We start from the raw sequence: 20,734 nt of genomic DNA, 5'->3' as shown, positions 1-20,734 counted from the left end.
GGCAAGTGTTAGAAGCTGCACAGCTTGCAACATTAACAATGAAACTGTTCAAAGCATGAGAAAAACACTATTATAGTGAACAATGATATACATATAAAGGGGATACACGAGGCTCCTGATAGGCAAAATGTAACGGACCATTAATTTCTATCATTATGTTTATATTTTTTACCCAAAGCTTCCTTTCCGGGCCACATTGTGCTAGGTGCGGTACAAGCACACCTGCCTCGTGCCCAAAGGGCAAACTGGTTTTATGATTCTATGAGCTGTCCAGGGAACCTAGACAGAAGCTGCGTGTTTGTACTCCCATGCCACCACATCTAGGTACTGTCATGCAAGGTAGTATTTCACTGGGAATTCTTGATCTGAAGGTCCAGGAAGTTAGGATAGCGCGGGCAAAAAAAAAAAAAAAAATGATGCAGTCATTTTTGATGATCAAAAGGACAGAAATTTCATTTCAGGCTTAAACACCCCTTGCCCCTCCCCCCAAACAGACGCACACAACTCTAAGTTATGAGCATGTCTTAACCTCTTTTCCATTTTCTGCTTTTACTATCACTACCGGCAGATTAGACAGAGCTGATTGCTTTAGGCTTCAAACAGTCAGTCGGGGGGGCGGGGGGGGGAGTCTTTAACAAAGCCCTCCCCCCCCCCCCGTACCCTCCCACCGCATTCACTTGCAAATCACTGTGTGTCTGGAAGTGCCTGCTTTCCCCCAGCCCTTAACCTTCCCATTACCGAGCGCTGCCGCAGAAGCAGAGCACTGTGTGTGTGAGGGGGGTGGGAGGCTTCCTTTCCTTTCCTTTCCTCCCCCCCCCTTTTTTTTTTTTTTTTATTAATCAGGAGCACTGAATGGAAACCAATCAGATAGAGAGCCCCCCTCGGCTTCGGCTCCCTGCATGCCCGAGTTAAAAGTGACGCTGGGAGCGAGCGAGCCCCACTTAGACGCGAGCAGCGCCAGCCGCGGAGGGCAGCCGGCAGAGCCGCAGCGCGGGTTCCAGGCTGGCCGCTGCACTCCCTGCCTGAGGCCGAGCACTTGCTTCCTCTTCTCTTACCGGTAAGGAGCTCAAGCTTCGGACGGGCCCAGGGCAAGTTTAACGGAGGGGCCGCCGCCGCCGCCCCTTGCCTTTGGTCGGGCGGGAATGCTCCTGAAAGCCACTTCTTTGGCAAAGTTGCCGGCTCGGGCCGGGCGTGCGCAGCGTTGGGCCGGGCGCCGCTGGCGATTCGTGTGTTTAGCGGGGCGTGCCTGGGGTGGGTCATTTTAAGTCGGGCATCGAGACGGGGCGTCTTGCTGCAAATGCGTGGGCAGTGGCAGGACACTCTAGCCGCGGCGGCGGCGGGGGGAGCAGCAGCAGCAGCAGCAGCAGCAGCTTGTTCAGAAAGTACCTGAAAACGACGCCTCGGCGAGGGAGCCGAGAGCAGGTGGCCGAGCGCCCGCCAGGAACGCGGGGGCACGAGCGCTCGGGTCGCCCGGCCGGGCGGAGGCGCAGCGGGCCTGAGCGTGGCGCGCGCTTGAAATTGGGGGGCGCCCGAGGCGGGCAAGTCGGGCGGGGGCTCGTGCTGGAGCCGTCTAGAAACCGACGCTCGTGAAGTTCTTCACGGGATGGTGGGGGTGGGGAAGGCGTTGGCCGGGGGGGGGGGGGGGTGCATGATTACAGAGAGACGCTGACTTCCTACCGAGCGCTAAATGAGGCACTGGTGTCGCCCCGTCGCTGCCTGTCGCGGAGTGAAATTCTATTTTTGTAGATAAATACAGCTCGCCCTGTTTTATATGCTGCTTGTGCAAAGAGTTGTAGCGGGCGCTAAGCAGCCCCTGTGGCGGTCAGGGGCTGCGGGAAGAAGTCTGGTCGCTGCTGCAATAAAAGCCATAGCTGACGGCGAGTTAAACGCAGTGCTTTGTAAGTGCAAGTGGATGGTCCCCTCGCTGACTCCCGCTGACATTCAAGGATCAAGAAGTTTAAGGACCAACATTGCGCCCGGCCTGACCCCCGCGCTGCTGCTTTTCTCCAAAAAGAGACAACGAGGCACCTTTTTCATTGACCCCTAGCATTTAGGGGGAGGGCAAACCCTTAAAGGAGTATCCGGTAGCCAGATTGCTTACTGAGTGTAAAGTCAGCCCTTTGTGCAATTTACAGTTATTGAAACAAAAGTGGAAGGGGAAAGGATGCCAATTCTGGAATAGTTAATGACCACACACCGCGATGTATGTAAATACATATATAGCATTGTTTCTGTTCATCCTTTCATGGGACCATATTTAATGGCACCTTGGAACTATTGTAATTCAGGATGGAATTTGGGTAGGAGTCCCTAGTTTTAATCAAAATAAACATAACTCTCCCCATCAAGATAAAGGCTTTTTTTCTATAGTGAAATATGGGTTGTGCAGTCAGTTTCAGGTGCAGGTGCTTGCATGTTAGTTTAAGTAATCCATAAATATGATTAGCAGCTGCTCATGAGCAGTATAATGCGATGGTACTGGCGCATCCCTATTTTTTTAAAAAAAATTCCTTTTAAAGGCAATTGAGGCAATACATTTTCATGTGTGAAGAGAGTGGAGAGCTGGAGATCTAAATTAAGTAGATTCCTTCTTCACTGATAAAACACATTTTTTTTTTAATAGGCCTGGCAGCAGAGAACTAATTGGATAGTTTCCTTAAACAGCCCAAATGTGCTAATAAATATTTCAGGGAATCTCTTCCCCCTTTCCTCTCCAATGTTAAGTTCCAGGGCAACTGTAAAAATATAATCTCATATGCTTGTGACTTTACACTGCATTGCAATCTTTCTGGACATATTTCTGCTGGCTTGTGATTAACTTTGGAGATGAGGGGGGAAGCAAACTATCCGAAGTAGCAATACATTTTCAAGGAAAATGACACTGATTTAATCTAGCGTAATTCCTTGCAATTATTTTTGCAGTCATTTCAGGATCTGGCAACCTGGGGTCCCTGTAGGGGATTTATTAGTCTCTCAAGCTTAGTGTTTCTCAACCTTTTTGATACCAGAGAACAGATTTTTGCCTTCCTAAACTATGGACAGGAGATCTCGGGGACCAGTGCTGGTCCACAGCGTGGTCTTTGAGGAATGCTGCTCTAGGTATTTTAGCTTTCATACCAGTTCATGGCTCTCATATAGTTCCGTACTAGCACTCCAAAGGTTACAGTTATAGGCACAGTCATCCTTTTCTACCAGGTTGTTCACCGTTAGAAATATGCATCTACCTTCTGCCTCTTCTCCACCTGCACAGCTCCCCCCTGCAAGTAGTAATCTGATGCTAAAGATAGTTTTCCCTTTTGAAAAGTAAAGTTTGCGTTTTGCACTCTGCTGTTCAGAATATATTTAATTGAGAACTTCTTTGAAAGGAAACATTCCCATTAAAGAAAAATGTTTTTCTCTGCTGGAAAATGTTTCAATTTGTAGAACTTCTGAATGGTTAGCAGAACATACACAGACGGCAGCCCCTACAAGCAATTAAGTTAATGTGCAACTCAAAGATATGATGCATCCCTCAACTCCTGAGCCTCCCCGATCCTCCTTCCACTCAGTTCATTAAATTTATTTTCATCTTGCAAGAGATGATGTCAACATGTTGATTTTCTCTTAGTTATAGACTTGAGGAATGGTTAGATTTGGATGGGATCTCTGTTGGATCACTTAATCCATGCCTGCCTCCACGATAGTAGCAGGGCTGATTTAATAATCCATGCATAGGAGAGCATTGGTATTCTGTTCATGTTTAAATGACAGTGTTGTCCAGCTCTTGCCTGACTTATTGGTGTGCTGTCTGCATTGACATTTGGTTTCTATTGGAATTTCCCAGTGCCAAGGCTCAAGATGCTCAAAAAATTGCTTATGAATCTCGCCAGAAATGACTAATTACAAAGGTAAAAAGCAACTAAAATCCGTAAAAACAACGTTGATAAAATACTTTGGGAGCAACCTGCTGTGATAGTACACAGCATGTTGTATAATGATGGTAATTTCTTCAATGAGTCTGCTGTAATGATGCAAAAAATAAATGGTTTAAGGTGGCTTTTGATTACCATTATTATACGTGAGAGGGAGCATGGAGGGACTACACCACTGAAGCTATTGTCCTTGACAGATTTCTTAAATTAACCCCCTGAAGACTAGGATAGCTAGCGTAGGTGTGCGGCTTTGCTCAAGGGCTTTTAGTTTTTGTAATCACTTAGCCACACAACTCTCAAAAACTAGCCAGTTAGCCTCAGCTGTGATTAATCTTCCCTGCTGTGCAGTGCCATGCATTGTTCCTTTGCTGTATACCTTACCATATTTAGGATGAGTCCCTGAAATTATGAATTAGAATAGATTAACAGCTCTGCATGCTGGTGAATCAATCTCTTCTGCTGCCTCTGTGCAGGATTCGACTTGCAGTTTAAATATTGGTTAGAAATGTGTTCCAGGCAAGATAAAATCTGGCAGAAGCTGGTTTGCTTAGTCATGGCAGCCCATTTTGAGGCTCTGGAGAAATCAGGATCCCTGGTTAATAAGGATAGAGAAGTGACTCAGTTTGAAATGTAGGGTTTTCTTTTTTTAATAGTGTTTCAACTCAGCTGCTGTCTGTCTTATTTGCCTAACAAAAAAGGCACAAAAGCAGATCATCAATGCCTATTTCAGTTAAATAAAAAAAAAATTGAATAATGCATAATAAATGCAAAGCATCAGGAGCATTATGCTAACAAGGGAACTGCAGAAGAAATAGTTATCTGTCAATTGTATTGTTTGCGACATTGCATTAGAACTTGATTAGAAACCACTTCCTGAAAACAATACGAAAAGTTGTGTTTTTTGGGGTTCCTCCCCCATCCTGTTTTACTTTCATTATAAATCTCATTTTAGAAACCTTCTCTCTTCTCCTTTCCTAGGGCCCATCCTACATTTGTTAGAGGCTATGGCAGCACTCCCATTGTCTTCAGTGGGCGTAAGAAGAAGCTTCTCTAGTCCATTTACATTCCTCCTATTTGTCCTTCTCCTGTTAGCCCAGTATTCAGCCTAATTCCGATCACGCCTTTATCAGCATTGCTCCATTAATTTAAATTTACACTGGATTAATTGACAGCAGAATTGAGCCATGGTCTCTACACTGGGTGCTGCCAATTGTCAGTATTGTCTTGTCTTCAGCTGATCGGTATAGCACCGGTTCCTTTGTATATCTTGTCCAGCACTGGGTGTCGAAGGCTGTTTATAAACAGAAATATGACTTTGTTGCAGAGGGTGTCCCATGATGAGAATGTCTCAGATTATACAGATTGTTCATTAAAACTCTCCAAAACCTAAAGCATTTTACTGGAGGCCTCTTACAACCGCAAGGATCTTCCCATACCACCAGTCATTTTTCTCCCTCAGGAGCCTACATCTTAGCAGTCATCTTGTGTTTCAGAGGAGTGACCAGGCAGGTCTACCTTTTAGGAACCTACCTCTCTAAATCTGCTGCAGGGTGCTAGGGTGACCAGACAGCAAATGTGAAAAATTGGGACAGGGGTGTGTGGGGGGGGGTGTTAATAGGAGCCTATATAAGAAAAAGACCCCTATAAAATCGGGACATCTGGTCACCCTAGGTAATGCTGAGAGATATGAAATAGTCTTTCCTTTTCATGGGTCTTCTAGCTGGCAGGGTAGCCCTCCCAGCATGGAGAGCCTAAACCTAAGTCTCCTTTCTGAGTTATTGCAAGGCCACTGCTCTCCCAAAAAGCATCCCAAAAAAGGTGGTTTTAGCAAAGAAGTGATGACTTAACTGTGATAGAGCCAGAACACTTGACAGCACTCAGGTGAGCAATCCAGGATTACACAGATACTGCATTCCCAGCCCTGAAAGACACAAACCAGACATCCCTCCCCCCCACGCTCTGCCAGACGCATAGCATATACATTTCCATCTGCTCCCATTCAGGAACTCTGCTCACCTTCCTGTGTTAAGTACCCTGTGTAATAGTGGCTTTGCTTTGGCATGGTGGGCAGATATATTATGGATTAATGGGGTTGTTTTGCTAGGTTACATATACACACAAAGTGTTTAATTGTAGCCATGTGATTTACATTTAACTGCAATATAAATGTCCACCGTCTCCTCCCAATCCTTCCCTAGTGACACACCACAACATAGTTTTGCAGTAATAGGTAGTGTCTTTCCAGCATTTCCACTTTTGCACCTAATGATGGGACCAGAGCAGGAGGACCTAGGATAAGGGTCAGTGGAGATCGAAAATTAGCACAGAAATTAAACACTAGTCGAGCTTCCACAGGTATTGCAGGTATGTGCTTATTTGTGTGGAAGATAGACTCCTATCCACAAATGCTGCACTTCATCCATCAGTTAATAGCTACTAAAACAACAAATGCTGTTCAATCAACATGATCATTAGCATGGAGCTCAGCTTTAGTGTGAAGGGTAAGATCTAACATGAAGAAAAAGAAAATTGGGATGCAAATATCTGTATATGAAGGAGCCTTCACTTTGTATTCCATAAGGAGATGGAAACAAAAATCTGTTCTGCATTAAAGTTGGTTAGGCTGCCTATACTCTGCTGTGATCAAGAGGATTTAAATCAGGATTCTAAGACTAAACTTGGTTGAGCCCAGCTACAAACACAAAAGTAATAGCCTAGGGGGGAATGTTCTTACTTGCATCTTGAAAGGGATCAGAGTATTTTTCCATCATATATTTTTAAAAAGCACATTGCTAACTTTAATTTCTTCCAGAAGCTTGCAAGTGAAATCTGTTTTCTTACTGAATTTTCTTTTTGTGTGCACAGTGGCTTATTATTGTAGGATTTCTGATAAGTACCATCTTGCTGGCATTAATGATTAAAAATGAGTAATTTCTTTACAAATATAAGAAAAGAAAATTAGTACTATCCTCGAGCAAATAGTTTGCTTTGTATTTTCACAGTGCTGTATGGATACTAAGGAGTCCGCTTATGTATTGTCTCTGACACAGGACAAAGCCAAGTTCTATCTGATCATCCCATAATCTTTCAGTGTGTTTATCCTCATAACATCTCTGTGAGATGGGCAATGCTTAAGCATAGAAAAGCCAAGAGTTTGCCTAAGGTCATAGAGGAAGTCAGGGGCAGAGCTTGGGTTTGAACCTAGGTCAGCAGAATCTCATGGTAGCACCCTATCCAATTGATCATCTTCTCTGTTCTGCTCATTTATGCTGCTCCTGCAGCAAACTGGAGCTGATCAAAAAATTTCAAAAATTAAAAATTAAAAGTGTGGGGGGTTGGCTAATTTTTTTTCCACAAAAAACAAATACCTTGCCTTTTTTGTACTAGCTCCAATACTAGCTGAAAAGTACGAAAGCTTTGTGAAAGATGTATCCAAGAAAGTGTTCCCTGTTTTTTGACCAGGTTTAGAGCAGACCAGGAACTTGACTGAGTCATAATCTACTCCCCCTTTACTTTTTGGGGGTAGAGATCTGAGCCCATTATCTAATGGCACTGATCACTTCTCCATCTGCGCTGGCCAGCAGGATGGGTTGTGGAGTCAAGCCTTTGCCCACTTTATGTGTGGGTGGGGGAGGGGGTGGTTGAGGACATATTAGACATATTAGAGGCCGCTCTTTTCCTCCCCAAGCTACATTATGGGCATGCAGTGCAGGCTGAGTGCAGCAGACCAAGGAGTCATGTTATGACCCTTTCTCTCCTGCACATCAAGACAATCACACTTTAATGTCCCTGTAACGTAGGTCTGCATTATTGGTTCTATGGGAGAAACAAGGTGGGTGAGGTAATTGTTCAGAAGTTGGTCTAATAAAAGCTATTACCTTACCCACTTAGTCTCTCTAATATCTTGGGACCAACACAGCTACAACTTCACTGCACACAACAGTGGAGGATATACAATTTAGCCATCTGAAATGGAAATGCCACAACATGAAGAAACAAGAAGCAAAAACCTTAATGGCAACATCTACTTCCTGAGCAAATGCAAGAAACAAAACGTCATCCCCAAAAGTCTCACCAGATGTAGGACACAGAAGTTGGTCCACCCACCTTGTCCGTCTAATATCCTGGGACTGACATGGCTACAACAACACACATGTACTATTTCCATTGCACAGGTAGGGAAACTGAGCCACAGGGAGGTTACTTGTCCAGGGCCAGTGTGTCATTAGCATGCAGGTACTGTGGCACTGAAAGTAGTGTAAATGCAGACAGATTAAATGGGATAGCGGTAGGGCTGGATTAGTCCTAAAAAGTAGCTGTCTCAGCTGTGCGCTCAACCTACTAGACACACAGGTCTGCAGTAATAAGAGCTAGAGAAAGCCCACTTCCTCCTTGTCAGAGTTACAGATCACATTCGGCAAAATCACAGAGGAGGAATACACACATTTGGAATCCCTTTCATGAAATGACAATTTGGTGAAATGAGAGCTCACTTTAGCTGTCATCGCTGCAAGGGAAAAGATTCAGAAGAAAGGTTTGAGTCCACTAACCTTGCTCTTTTAGACAATGAAAGCCATGCCAAATAATTTTTCAAAATTGTATATTTTGTCAAAACTCCTTTTAAGTGTACATAACCGTTACTGTATTTCCTTTCCCATCGTTGCTGGTTATTAAGCTTTTCCTTTGTAAACATAGGAATTTTTTCCTCATGCTGCTGGACTTTCTGGCCTCCTTCAGCCAGGCCCAGATCTGGAACAACACTAAGCACACATGCTTTACTTTAAGCACATCAGTGGTCCTACTGAAGTTGACAGGGCTACTCATTTGCTTCACTGGCGGGCTCTCGTGAGTTTGCAATACAATGTGTGACACCACCACAATTGCTTCTATGGTGACCATATTGTGACCTCCAAAACACTAGATGTGGTATCACTAAATAATGACTTGGGAAGGAGGAGGAAATTAATTAGAAATGAGAACAACTCACTGAAAACTTTACTAAATGTGATACCCCCAATGAACCCGTAGAACAACTTGCACGGCATGGGGTCAGATTCCTCACCACAGATCTGCAAGGATGAGGTGGCCCTTGTTAATTAGCAGTGATGGGGCAGGGAAATGAAATATAGAAGACATACAGAATATTTGGGTGGGGGTAGAACAATATATTATAAGGGTTTGCCTGACTGTAGTAGGGGTTCCATTCTAGAATATAGACATATTCAGGAGCTAGAGGTTTGGACATGTGTATGAAGCTTCAAAGTGGGCCAGATGTGGTCTTCACATGCCCATGTCTCCATTTAGACTTTAATGGAAGCTGTGTGCACACATTATTCTGGGGGCATTCTGTGCAAAAAAAAAATAAAAATTCTGCACACAGTATTTTAAAATTCTGCAAATTTTATTTGTCAAAATAACACTACATAATCGCACCAATTTCAATTATTTTGGTAATTTAATTCAAAATACCTGTCAGCAAATATGTCTGTAACACACACACATATTCCCCCAGGAGTAGAGAGTTAAAAAAAAAAAAAACCCTGACAACCCAGTTCCTGTGTCTCTACCTCCCCCCAGAGCCCAGTCATAGGGACCCCCTTGCCCAGACACCCGCTCCCCTCCTCCAGAGCCCAGACACCCGCTCCCCGCCCCCCCCCCATCATAGAACATCAGGGTTGGAAGGGACCTCAGGAGGTCATCTAGTCCAATCCCCTGCTCAAAGCTAATCCCCAACTAAATCATCCCAGCCAGGGCTTTGTTAAGCTGGTCCTTAAAAACCTCTAAGGATGGAGATTCCACCACCTCCCTAGGTAACCCATTCCAGTGCTTCACCACCCTCCTAGAGAAAAAAGTTTTTCCTAATATCCAAGAGCCCTCCAAAGCCCAGCCATGCCCCCACTCAGCCCAGATATCTGCCCCCCTCCCCCTCAGAGCCCAGGGATCCAGAGGGAGAAACAGCCTGATGCTTGGTCCCAGGTTTCCAAGGAGTTTCCTGTGTGCTGCCATCTCTTTCTCTCAGGGCATGCTGGGAACTGCAGCTGCTAGGAACCCTCTAGCTCCCGCCCCCGTCCCCCGGCAGTGGCTTCTCTGTGTGAGCTGGGCTCTGCCAGGTCCAGTAGCCCCTGTTGCTGACCAGCAGCATTGCAGCCCATTTCTGTGGGGGAAAGGAAATTCTGTGCACACATTAATTTCTGCAAAATTCTGCATTGCACAGTGGTGCAGAATTCCCTCAAGAGTAACGCATCCAAGGGCAAAATTGGGCGCAGTGTATCTTATTTATTAATATTTACATGCAATGGCTCTATTTACAGCCATCTGTGATCTCAGGTTTCTTTGAAAATGTTTACTGCTTTTAAGGCAATTGTTCCCTGTCAGAAAAAAAGAGTGCCCTTTGATTTCTAGAAAGGGCTTTATTTCCCTTTTAAAAAAAAAAAAATAATCCAGGCTTCCACTTGTCTCCACACACAATTTATTCTGCTGTGAAATGAAATATCATATTTTAACACTTTTAGGATGTCTTTTGCAGGATTTCTTAAAATGGTGCCTCATTAATTTACTGTAATCCATTTGTTAGATATGCTTCAAGCTGCCAGATATCTCATTCACTTTAAGGTATCATAATTTTCCTTAGCAACAGGTTGTAATTTCAACCAGGCTGGTAAATGTGAGGTCGGAAGCTGATTGTCACAAATCTAGGAGGTTAAAATACAGCACACATCATCATTTTCAGGGGAAATATTACACTGAACCCTAACAGAGCAAATTTACACAGCAGGATTTCCCAGGAGTTGCTTATAGCTTTATGACTGCTCATTTAATATTAAATAGGCAAGTATTTTGTGTGTTTACTGATGTATTCAAATTTAACAAGACAGACATTAAAAATAAATTTCCATCAGAGATCAGCATTTCAGCTGTAGATTTGTTTCCTGCCCTCAGCACCCTATTGTCTGTCTGCTATCTTACAAAGGCCTGGGACAGTCCCTGATGGTCAGAACACAAGACGGTTAGTTAATCTGTGGTGCCATCTAGGAGGAAGACTTCAGTAACTGGCTTCAGAACGCATTCAGGGCTTGCAGCGGCACAAGACAATCTGAAACCACTCCCTAGAATTTGAGTCCATGAATGTACAGCACGTACTGTAGATTGCTGTCAGAGACCGCAGGTTCAGAAAGGGTAGCATAACACTGTGTTTGACTGGAGCCAGGTCAGTATGGTCCAAAAAGACTAGATGACCTAACAGATCTTTTCCATCTCTGATTTCTATGAAGGGAACACAATAAATCTTTTTTCCCAAAGAAATAAAGAAGGAATGAAGTGCATTTAGGGTGCATGTTTTCAGTCACTGTCTCCCTTCATCTTTTCTTATTTACTTACTGGTTGCTGTTCTTTCCCTAAACCTCTATGTGCTTATCTATTGTTTGATTTCTTTTCTTTTTTTAAAAAATGACCCCCTAACGAGCCCTATATTTGGGGACACAGTCCTGTCACCAAAAAGCAAAAGGGATGATACACTGCAGTGGAGAGTTGTCACAATTCTGAAAATTCATTAGACATCTGCTTGTTGAGAACGAGACTGCTTGTCCTTACATGGAGCATCAAGGGCCATATACTGTTTGCCTCTCTCAGGCTCCTGGCCCATTGACTCAAGTAGGATAACTCACAAGAACAGAACAAACAGGATTCAGCCACAAACTAGCAAAAGATGAGTAGAGCCCTGCAAATCCATGGATGTCCGGGACCTTTTGAAGATTGGAGGCAGATACAAATTTTAGGCTCAGGGCTCTAAAATGAGTTAGTGTAAATAACAGAGTTGAGCCATCAGAAGTAACTTTCTAATGCAAGCAAGATTAACTTGATGTGCTGTCTGCAATGAGATATTAGAGATGATAGGGAGAGAGAGAAAACTTTCATTTAAATGGAAACATGACTGATTAATTAAGCAGTAATGAACAAGGAGCCTTGCCATGCATGGATATGAGGCTCTCAGTGCTAATTTAGCACAAAGTACAGCTCCCAATTTGTTGTTAAATTAAAATGGATTTTTAAATTGTTTACATTTTTTTCTTATCTGCTTCTGTGTGGCAAAATGATTATCTTGCTGGTTACGGAAACCAGTCAGAGCCACAGAATGTGGGGGAGGGATTGTCCTGTTTTGTAATTAAGAAATACACTCTAATATCTGTGGCATCATGAATAAGCACTTCAAAGCAATGAGTGTGCTTTGTGTTGCATATTAAGGCAAACAATTAGCATTTGCTAACAAGCAGCTCTGGACATAGAGCAAAAAATGCATTGTATTTAAGGATTTTTTTTTTTAATCCAAAATCTGTTCACCTGACTGACAAGTAAATAAAGGGAAGACATTTTTTAAATATTCAGAACAGCTTCCTTTTGATAGGCATCATGATTGTCACCCGGTGAAACTTTCCATCCCATTAATGTATGATGGTAGTTAGAGATATTTTTCACGATAGTCAAGCCCTATGGAAAATAGGGGGATAATAATAAAAAAAAGCAATGTCACTACAAGGTTAAGTCATAAAGAAGTTTCACTATGACAGGAATGATTCTCTGTAATTTATTGCAGGATAGCTCAACAACAGCAATTTGTCATGCATTGTGATATAATTTGATGGATTCATTTCTTAAATGAATTATAAATTACCTCTCTATATCAACGGCAGAGCTGGATTTTTTTAATGTAAATATTCCCTTAATTTTTCTTCCTTTTCTAATCCATTTTCCTTCATACAGAAATGACTCCCCTCCCCCCATCTAATCTTTCCACTAATAAGGCATTTAATAATTTAGAAGCCTAAAAAATGAGCATATTTCAAAGAGGTTGGTATCAATGTTAGCCTGAGAGCCTCAAGCTATAAAAATGTGGACGAGGCTACCAAACTTTTATAGAGTCAGAATTCCAACTGTCTTTCTGCTGCAGGCAGCTATTTTATTAAAGTTGGTATTAAACAACAGTGCCTATAGTCTGATTAACAATTTATGATTGCCTAAGAAGGATTAGCAGAAGCCTATAATTTTTGATATTTAAATCTTAATTTGCATCTAGGAAAAAGATCGACCTTATGCAGGTTTACAGTTTCATTTATTATTTTTCTGCTGCATCCAAAACAAATACTCATCTGCGCATTTCAAGCACACTTTGTTTTACTGCTCTTTCAGAATCTGATCCCAGTCCCATTTTGAAGTAAATGAGAGCTCTTCTGTGGACTTGTGTGGGAGAAGAATTAGCCCCTGCCATCATGTGATGGGCCACATTGCGCAAAATGAGAATTGCCTCCTGCTAGGTGCCAAGCACATGTCGCCCCTGCTGAAATTAATAGGAATTTGGAATGATCAGCACCTACCAGGATTGGGCCCCAGTTTTGCATGCCTAAGAACTGACTGCATCCAGCAAATGTTATTCTAGAGAATGGAATCTAGACAGACATGACTGAAATTTACTTGGCAGAGAATCCCAGAGACCAATTCCCTTCTCCTTTGGTCATAATTTATACTGTGCAACTAGTTAATCTGTGTCAGTGACTGGCCTGGTACCAGACTAGACTCCGCTTGGGGGAATACTGCTTCCACTACCAAGAAGCAGTGGGGAAGATCTGAGCTGGACCTGCAGCTGCTGGGTGGAGATAGAAAGGGAGTAGGAATTAAACCCCAGAACCAATACTAGGCGAAATTGTGCTCATTTGCTCCAGTAGAAAACCAAAATAATTCTATATATGTTGTAAAGGAGTGCAGCTGTGTAATAGCAGAATACGGCCCATTTGCGTCAAGGCTATTTTTTATATACATTTCTAAAAATAGAAATAGAAAAATGCTAAATTTCCAGTTCTGCAGATCTTTATTTTAAAAAGACCTTAATGTCCCCATGTCCCAGACCCCCTCAAATTCAGGTCCTGCACAGAAAGATTTATTTCCACTTATCTATTCTTCAATGGACTTAATGCTCATGCTTATTTTATGGGTTAGACATAGTGGTCATACCCTGCTGTGCTAAGGGAAAAGAGAGTGTTTACTATAGGTCGGTAGCTCAACTGGCTTGCAGTAAGAAAAATATTTTGGTCGCTTGAGTCTCACTAGTCAGTGAAATACTAAAAGATTCAAAGGAGATGCTGTTGTTTAAGCATCACTGATGTTTTCCATGGCCCTGATTGAACTCTTAGCTTTGATTCTGCAGCTTCTTTTAATCAACAGCTTAGTTTTGTTTTGAGCTCAAGGGCTTTAAGTTCTAAACACTAGATCCATGGTCTGGAAGTGGCTAGTTCTTCTTCAAAGAAGAAATTAATATTAATCCCATTATAAGGGACATTTCTCATATTACTTCTGGCTTTCCAGAAAGTGATCAATTAAGTGTTTCTATTTTTGTTGTCTTCTTTGGTCTATATTCTCCTTTCAGAGTGGTCATGTGATTATCTCCATGCATTGCAATCAGAATATTCTCCTGGTTGGACTGCATTTAAGCACATGCTTAAATTCAATTATGTCCCACTGACTTCATTGGGTCTTAAACTAAGTACTTAAGTGTTTTGCAATCAGGAACTTTAAGCATATCTGTGAGGAGTAAGTCCTTTAGATTCAGAATTTAGCAGAGCTCTAGAGTTTGTTTCTCTTGTGCTTCTGAATAATTTTTTATCAAATTATAGAGGCAGATCCTCAGCTGGCGTAAATCAGTATAGTTCAATTGACCTCAAGGGAGCTATGCTGACTTACACCAGCTTAGAATCTGGCCCATAAAGTAAATCAGCAATAGGAAATGTGTATGGAGAAGTTATCTACTGGTGAAGTTCCCAACCATTTTCATAATGTGCACCAGATCTTAATAGAGAGTCTTATAGGCAGCTCCCCTCCCATTTGTGATGGCTCAAACCAATTTACATCCCATTCATGATTCTGGGGAGAAGCTCCCCTTCCATTCACAATAATGCAACATCTCAGTATTCATAGCATTTTCATTTTAGTTGCTATTAGTGTGTTAACTGTTTTGTCCTTTTTGAAAAAGTTAGTCACATGGTTTATTTGTGATCTGCCTTCTCCAGTTTAAAAATTCTCCGTAGTTGAGCAGAAGCAATATGATGTGGACTTCATTGACCAATCACACAACATGAACAAACAGCCCCAGCCAACAGTTTATGATCAACCTGGAGGATGAATTATTCATTCCAACTATTCTGCAGATAATTATTTATATTACATTAGTGCCCACATGCCCCAGTCATGATTGTGCATGGCAGTGGACTAGGAAAATAGTCTCTAGCCCAAAGAGGTGGCAAATATGTTTACAGAAATAGAGTTTGGTTCAGGGATTATTAGCTGACCAGAAAATGTTGTTAGAAAAAGAGTGGCTAAACTAACTGTTTAATTGTAGCTTGTAAGCAACATATGTTGTATATGCTTTGGTCAATTAAAATGCATTTATTTTTACAAATATATTCTGTACTTTAGTTAATTCCTTCTTATTAGGCCTGATCCAGAAAATCTCTGCACTGTGAAACTCCCAACAGATGTCAATGGGATTTCCACACACAGCGGGATTGTAGATTCCCTTTTAATAAGGCATGACCCAAAGTACATAACATGCTTGTAGCAGTGTATGAGAGTGCCTGATGTGGAGGGGTGCAGGATCAACCCCAGTGTAAGGGCATCATACTGAAACAGGATAAGAGCGGAACACAAAATTGCAAGAAGTGTACTATAAAATGAGAGAGAAGCAAAAAGCGCATAAAAAGAGCCTTTGGGAAACAGTGTGAAGGTCAAGAAATGTGCTCGTAGAGCTCTTCAGGCTAAATTCTGCCCTCAGTTACACACTCCACTGTCTTCATGGGTAGAACGGAGGTTAGAAAATGTCCCATATTTTGTTAATCCTCAAACTCCAGAGTGTTCGAAACCAGGCTGCATTCCTGTTTTACTGATACACATTCCACATCAGACAATAGGCTTCTCAAACCCACATCCCTAGATATTTTATAGCTTTCTCTGGTTGATTTCTGCATCAAGGAGAACCAAATCCTGTAGCCAATTTTGACTTCATTCTACAGCAGACTCTGATAACATGTCACTTTGCAGTCACAGATACAACCTCTTCACTCTCAGCAGAATAACTACTGGATAAAAAATTCTGGGAACATTGGCTTTCCACAGACCCAAGCCCAAGCTTTGGATACTGATTGTAAACTTATTTCTACCATACACCAGTGCACTTCAATGTCCCATATGGGCCACATTTTCAAAGGAGTACATGGGATATTATGTGCCTGATTTCCAGTTCAGTCTCGGCTAGAGATGGGCTTGAATCAAAACCCTAACTTCAAATACCAAAATCTGAACCTGGGTCTAAAGTATGCAGATAGATGCCCATTGCATCTTTATAATGGGCAGAAAGGAAACCCTAGATCCAAACAACCCCAGACTTTTCAGGAGGGGAGGGAGATTTGAAATCAAAATACAAAAGAAAGTCTGAAACTAAAAATTCATCTCAATCCAGCTTTAAAATCTATGCCTGCAGTTTAGCATGCATAGGCATAAACCCCCAAATTAGCAGTCAAGCAGCCATTGCCCATTACAAAAGTGGTTGACCTGTGCACATTATGAGTGTGCAGATAATTACATGAAAAAAAATACTTAACTGGTGTAACTCAGTGTATAGCTCTATTGACATAATTGGAAGAATCTACAGTGAGGATCTGGCCCTACAATTGTAAAGTTAGAAGATGGTTTGGAAAATTTGCCCCCCCCCCCCATTGTTTCTTCCTGACTAAAAATGCCCAGAAGATTTTAGAACACATTTTTCAGAGTGGCAGACTTCCTTGTGTGTGTGCTCAGTTTGGATTAACAAAGTTTACATCTGGAATTCAGAGCCCCTTGCACTACCCAAATGGAGTGCAATCCAAGTACTTAAAGGTGTAAGTGCGCAACTTTGCTCAGGTTGTTTAGGTTGTTTTTTTTTCTTTTGCCCCAGAGTCAAAAGTGTGGCTAGCCACTGTGGCCCTCAGTCTATCAGTCATATAGCTGTGTCATAACTAAATGCGGGGGGGGGGGGGGGGAGGAAGAGGGAGGAAGAAAACCTCACAGTAGAAGTGTGACTTTGGATACTTGCATTTTTTGCCTTTGAAAAAGCTAAAAAAGTTAAAACAGCATCACCAGCTCTACTGGAGACAGGAGCTGGGCTCTTTGTCCTGGCTTCTGCACAGTGCAAGTCGTATATGACATCAACCTGTCTCATACCACTGCGTCACCATTCAGTTTGCCAGTGCAGAAGGAAAAATACAAGAGACTGTCAGGGGAATGCGTGTAGAGGTGGACTAAGGAGTAAACGGCTGTTTAAACAGGTTTATGGGGAATGTGATATTTCTTTTTAACAGTCTTTTAAAAAAGACTTTTAGAGAGCAGTTTCTTCTTCCCCATAGTGCTGTCAGTTGGCAGATGCCTCTGGGTGGGGGAAGCAGAGGACACCACACTCTTAAATGGCTCTTAAATGACATTGTTAAAATTTACAGCTGCATTGTTTAAAAGCCATTTCAGGAGCAGTTTCTAATCCTTACCCCACAGCCTGCTTTCACCTGCCAATCTTTTAATAGGCTGTATTCTGCCAATCTCGGTGGTGACATGGCAGCACCTGACTTGCTGGCTGGCATTTTGCATTATTCAATATACAGATATCAACATGGGGAGTAGGAATAGGCTACACAAGGCATTTTACCACCAAGTCCCCTGCTCACATGCAGGCCAGTTCAGATGCAAATGACCAAAAGCCACTACCAGCTGATGGCTGTTCAGGGGATTATGTAAAAGCAGTTAGTGGTTTCAATCTATTTCTTAATGCAGAAGTGTCCATATCACAAATGCCTTTATTAGCACCTTTTAGAGGGCAGTCTCAGAGAGGATAATAACTGAAAAGCCTGGGGTACAGAGCTACCATCCTGCCCCAGACACGCTCCTGCCCCAGACACGCAGAACAGGGTTGTAGCACCTATGCAAGATATTGTGAGGAAACATAAATAGAGGTCTTCAATCCGCAGGGCTGTCAGTCTGCTACACTGCACGATCATTACATCAGTACAGGAAAAAAAATAAAACAAATGCTGATGCCAGATCAGATTCTGATTTACAAGGATACAGGAGCGGGAGAGATTCCTGAATATCTGAGGGTCTGTTCGGAACGTGGAGTTATTTAAAGGGGCCATTTATTAATTGCATCTCAGAAGAAAAGTTGATCACAGGAGCAAACTTACTTTTCCTATTGTCCAGCCATGCAGGTGAAAGACCTACACTAAATATACCCAAGGATACTGGAGCACATTTTCAAGTGTGCCCTTTAAACATGTGCTTGCGAGATTTCATGGGGGTTGAGGCACAGTAGGTCATGATTTTGTAAGCACAGACTTAGAGGCCAGTATTGAAAGTGTGACCTAATAATGTAGCACTCAATCATGCAGGCCCTTACTCTTCTGGTGTAACAGCAAAGATCCAATGAAGACTATAAAGCTATGATCTGACCCCTAGTCAGGGATGTATAGTTTCTGGTGAAGTCACTGGGCTTGGATTTTGAACTCAACACTAGTTTTACACTGGTGTAACTTCATTAAGTAAAATCCTGGCCCAACCGAAGTCAATGGCAAAATTCCCATGGACTTCAACAGGGCCAGGATTTCACTTACTGACTTCAGTAAAATGGGGATAGTGATGATAGTCTCCTTTATACATGCTTTAAGATCAACTGTGTAAGAGGTAGGTATTATTAACAACACTGGTGGGAGAGGATTTTTACTTAGATTTTTTTACTTTCCAAAAGCATGGATTTCATATTTATTATTCATTTACAGTCCATTACACATTTCATTCAGTATTGCCAGCTCGCACAATTTTATTCCAAGTCTCACATTTTTTCTTAAAGCACCAGCTCCTGGAGTGATGTGATTTTAGCTTTTATTTAAAATAAAATAAGTGTCTAGCCCTCATGATTGAAAAAAAGCTTGAAAATGTGAATCTTACAAGACAGCAAATAAAAAAAAAGGCAAACTTTATTATTTAAAAACAAACAATTTCTTGGAGGGGTGATTTGTTTATTTTGTTTTGTTCGCTTTGATTTGTGGGATTTTAGGGCCTAACTCCTGATTTATTTTTTTTTTTAAAAGCACCTGGGTCCTATTAATTTGTTTTGATGATTGATGAATTCCTGCCTAAATCATATTTAGCATACCAGCAAGGTTTCCTTTCAACTGACTAGTTACATACAAGAATTTGTAACCTTCATTTGCAATCTCCATTTTGATTGCCTCACAGTCTTGTGTATGTAAATTTACACTCGCGTTCGACGCCTGGATTTCATGGTCACAAGGAGGAAAGTGCAGTAAAGAAAGATGAATGCTAATAACTATAACGCTTAGTACTTACATTGCTCCGTGCAGTCCAAATGCTTTTCAAACAGTAGCTGATTATGATATGTAAAAAATAATGATAGTTGATTAGGAGGACAGAATGTTAAAGGTGACGAGACATTTTTAATGTACTGTAATAGTGATAAGTGTTTTTTATAGAGAAGTTCTTAGGGACTTGTTTAAAAAAAATAGTTCCTACAATGATATGTTCATATTTGGAAAAAGTTGCACATTTCACAAATAAATAATCCTAAATCCACTCTTTTGTAAGAAAAATAAAGTCTTTATATGTCTAGACCAGTGATTCCCAAACTCGTTCCGCCGCTTGTGTGGGGAAAGCCCCTGACAGGCTGGGCCAGTTTGTTTACCTGCTGCGTCCGCAGGTTGGGCCGATCGTGGCTCCCAGTGGCCGCTGGGAGCCGCGACGCACGGCCGCTGGGAGCCGCGACGCACGGCCGCTGGGAGCCGCAATCGGCCCAACCTGCGGACGCGGCAGGTAAATAAACTGGCCCGGCCTGCCAGCGGCTTTCCCTGCACAAGCGGCAGAACAAGTTTGGGAACCACGGTCTAGGGAAAGGCCAAGGTGCAAATGAAGGGAATTTGGCCCTGTACCTGTTGGTTTGGGGTTTTTTTGTTTTTGTTTTAATTCTGTAACAATAGATGTAATGTGGAATTCCCATGGAGAAAAAAAGTTTCTTGTATAGAAAGTTTGTCCATAAAAGTAAAATTGGGTTTCATATATTCATTATGTTGCATTTTAATAGGAAGGCATAAAATCCAATCCATTTTCATTAAACGTATTCTACTTATTTGTAGGATACAGCTACAAGTGGAGAGTTAAAAATCAGATCTGAGACCACCTTGTAAAATATTGACTCCAGTTGTCAATTATATGCTGTTTAGGCTCTTCTCCCTGTAGAACCACAAAATACAGCCTGTTTCAGGAGGTTTTTGGTGTTGCTTGAAAGACTCTTCTCCTCTAAGGACTCATCCACACTGTGGGGTAATGTGTGCTAACATGTTACACATCACTTGGTCAACGTAGAACCTGCTCATGTGCACCAAGTTTTGCCTACTGCATGTTAAATTGCATTAGGGAATGATTAGAATGCACCAGCATGGTCAACATGAACTTATTGATGTGCTTCAGAAATCAGGCCCTGGTAGTATGGATTAACCCACCGTGTAGAAAAGCTCTTATACACACAACATCACTACCACCATGGTGATCTTTAGTACAGATTTATCCCTGCTCTGGTTGAGGAATGTTGTATCCTCACTTCAATGGACTGATGCAGGGGCACAGAATCACTGGAACACAAGCCTACCTTGACCACACCTCCTGCTGCCCCTGACATTCCCCTGCACTACATTTAGTTGCAGGATTCCAACAGGAGTAACTTGGCTAGACACAAAATGCTCCCTGTATCC

The 20,734-nt window shown here is 42.2% G+C and overlaps 1 protein-coding gene across 2 annotated transcripts in view; it reads left to right on the top strand.

Annotated features, from left to right (window-relative positions):
* The window catches only part of CDH6 (cadherin 6), a 134,322-nt gene that overhangs the window by 10,486 nt on the left and 103,102 nt on the right, over nt 1-20,734 (top strand). The window contains exons 2-3 of one of the 2 annotated variants that reach the window (XM_043508434.1): nt 962-1,057; nt 3,824-3,887. The gene's annotated coding sequence lies outside the window, so the exon portion shown is untranslated. The remainder of the gene's footprint in view (nt 1-961; nt 1,058-3,823; nt 3,888-20,734) is intronic. The other variant, XM_038392017.2, reaches the window with a different exon arrangement.

The sequence above is a fragment of the Dermochelys coriacea genome, chromosome 2, assembly GCF_009764565.3.
Source record: "Dermochelys coriacea isolate rDerCor1 chromosome 2, rDerCor1.pri.v4, whole genome shotgun sequence".
Lineage (NCBI taxonomy): Eukaryota > Metazoa > Chordata > Testudines > Dermochelyidae > Dermochelys > Dermochelys coriacea.
Note: the sequence above shows the minus strand (reverse complement) of the source record. Positions and strands in the feature narration are given on the sequence as shown.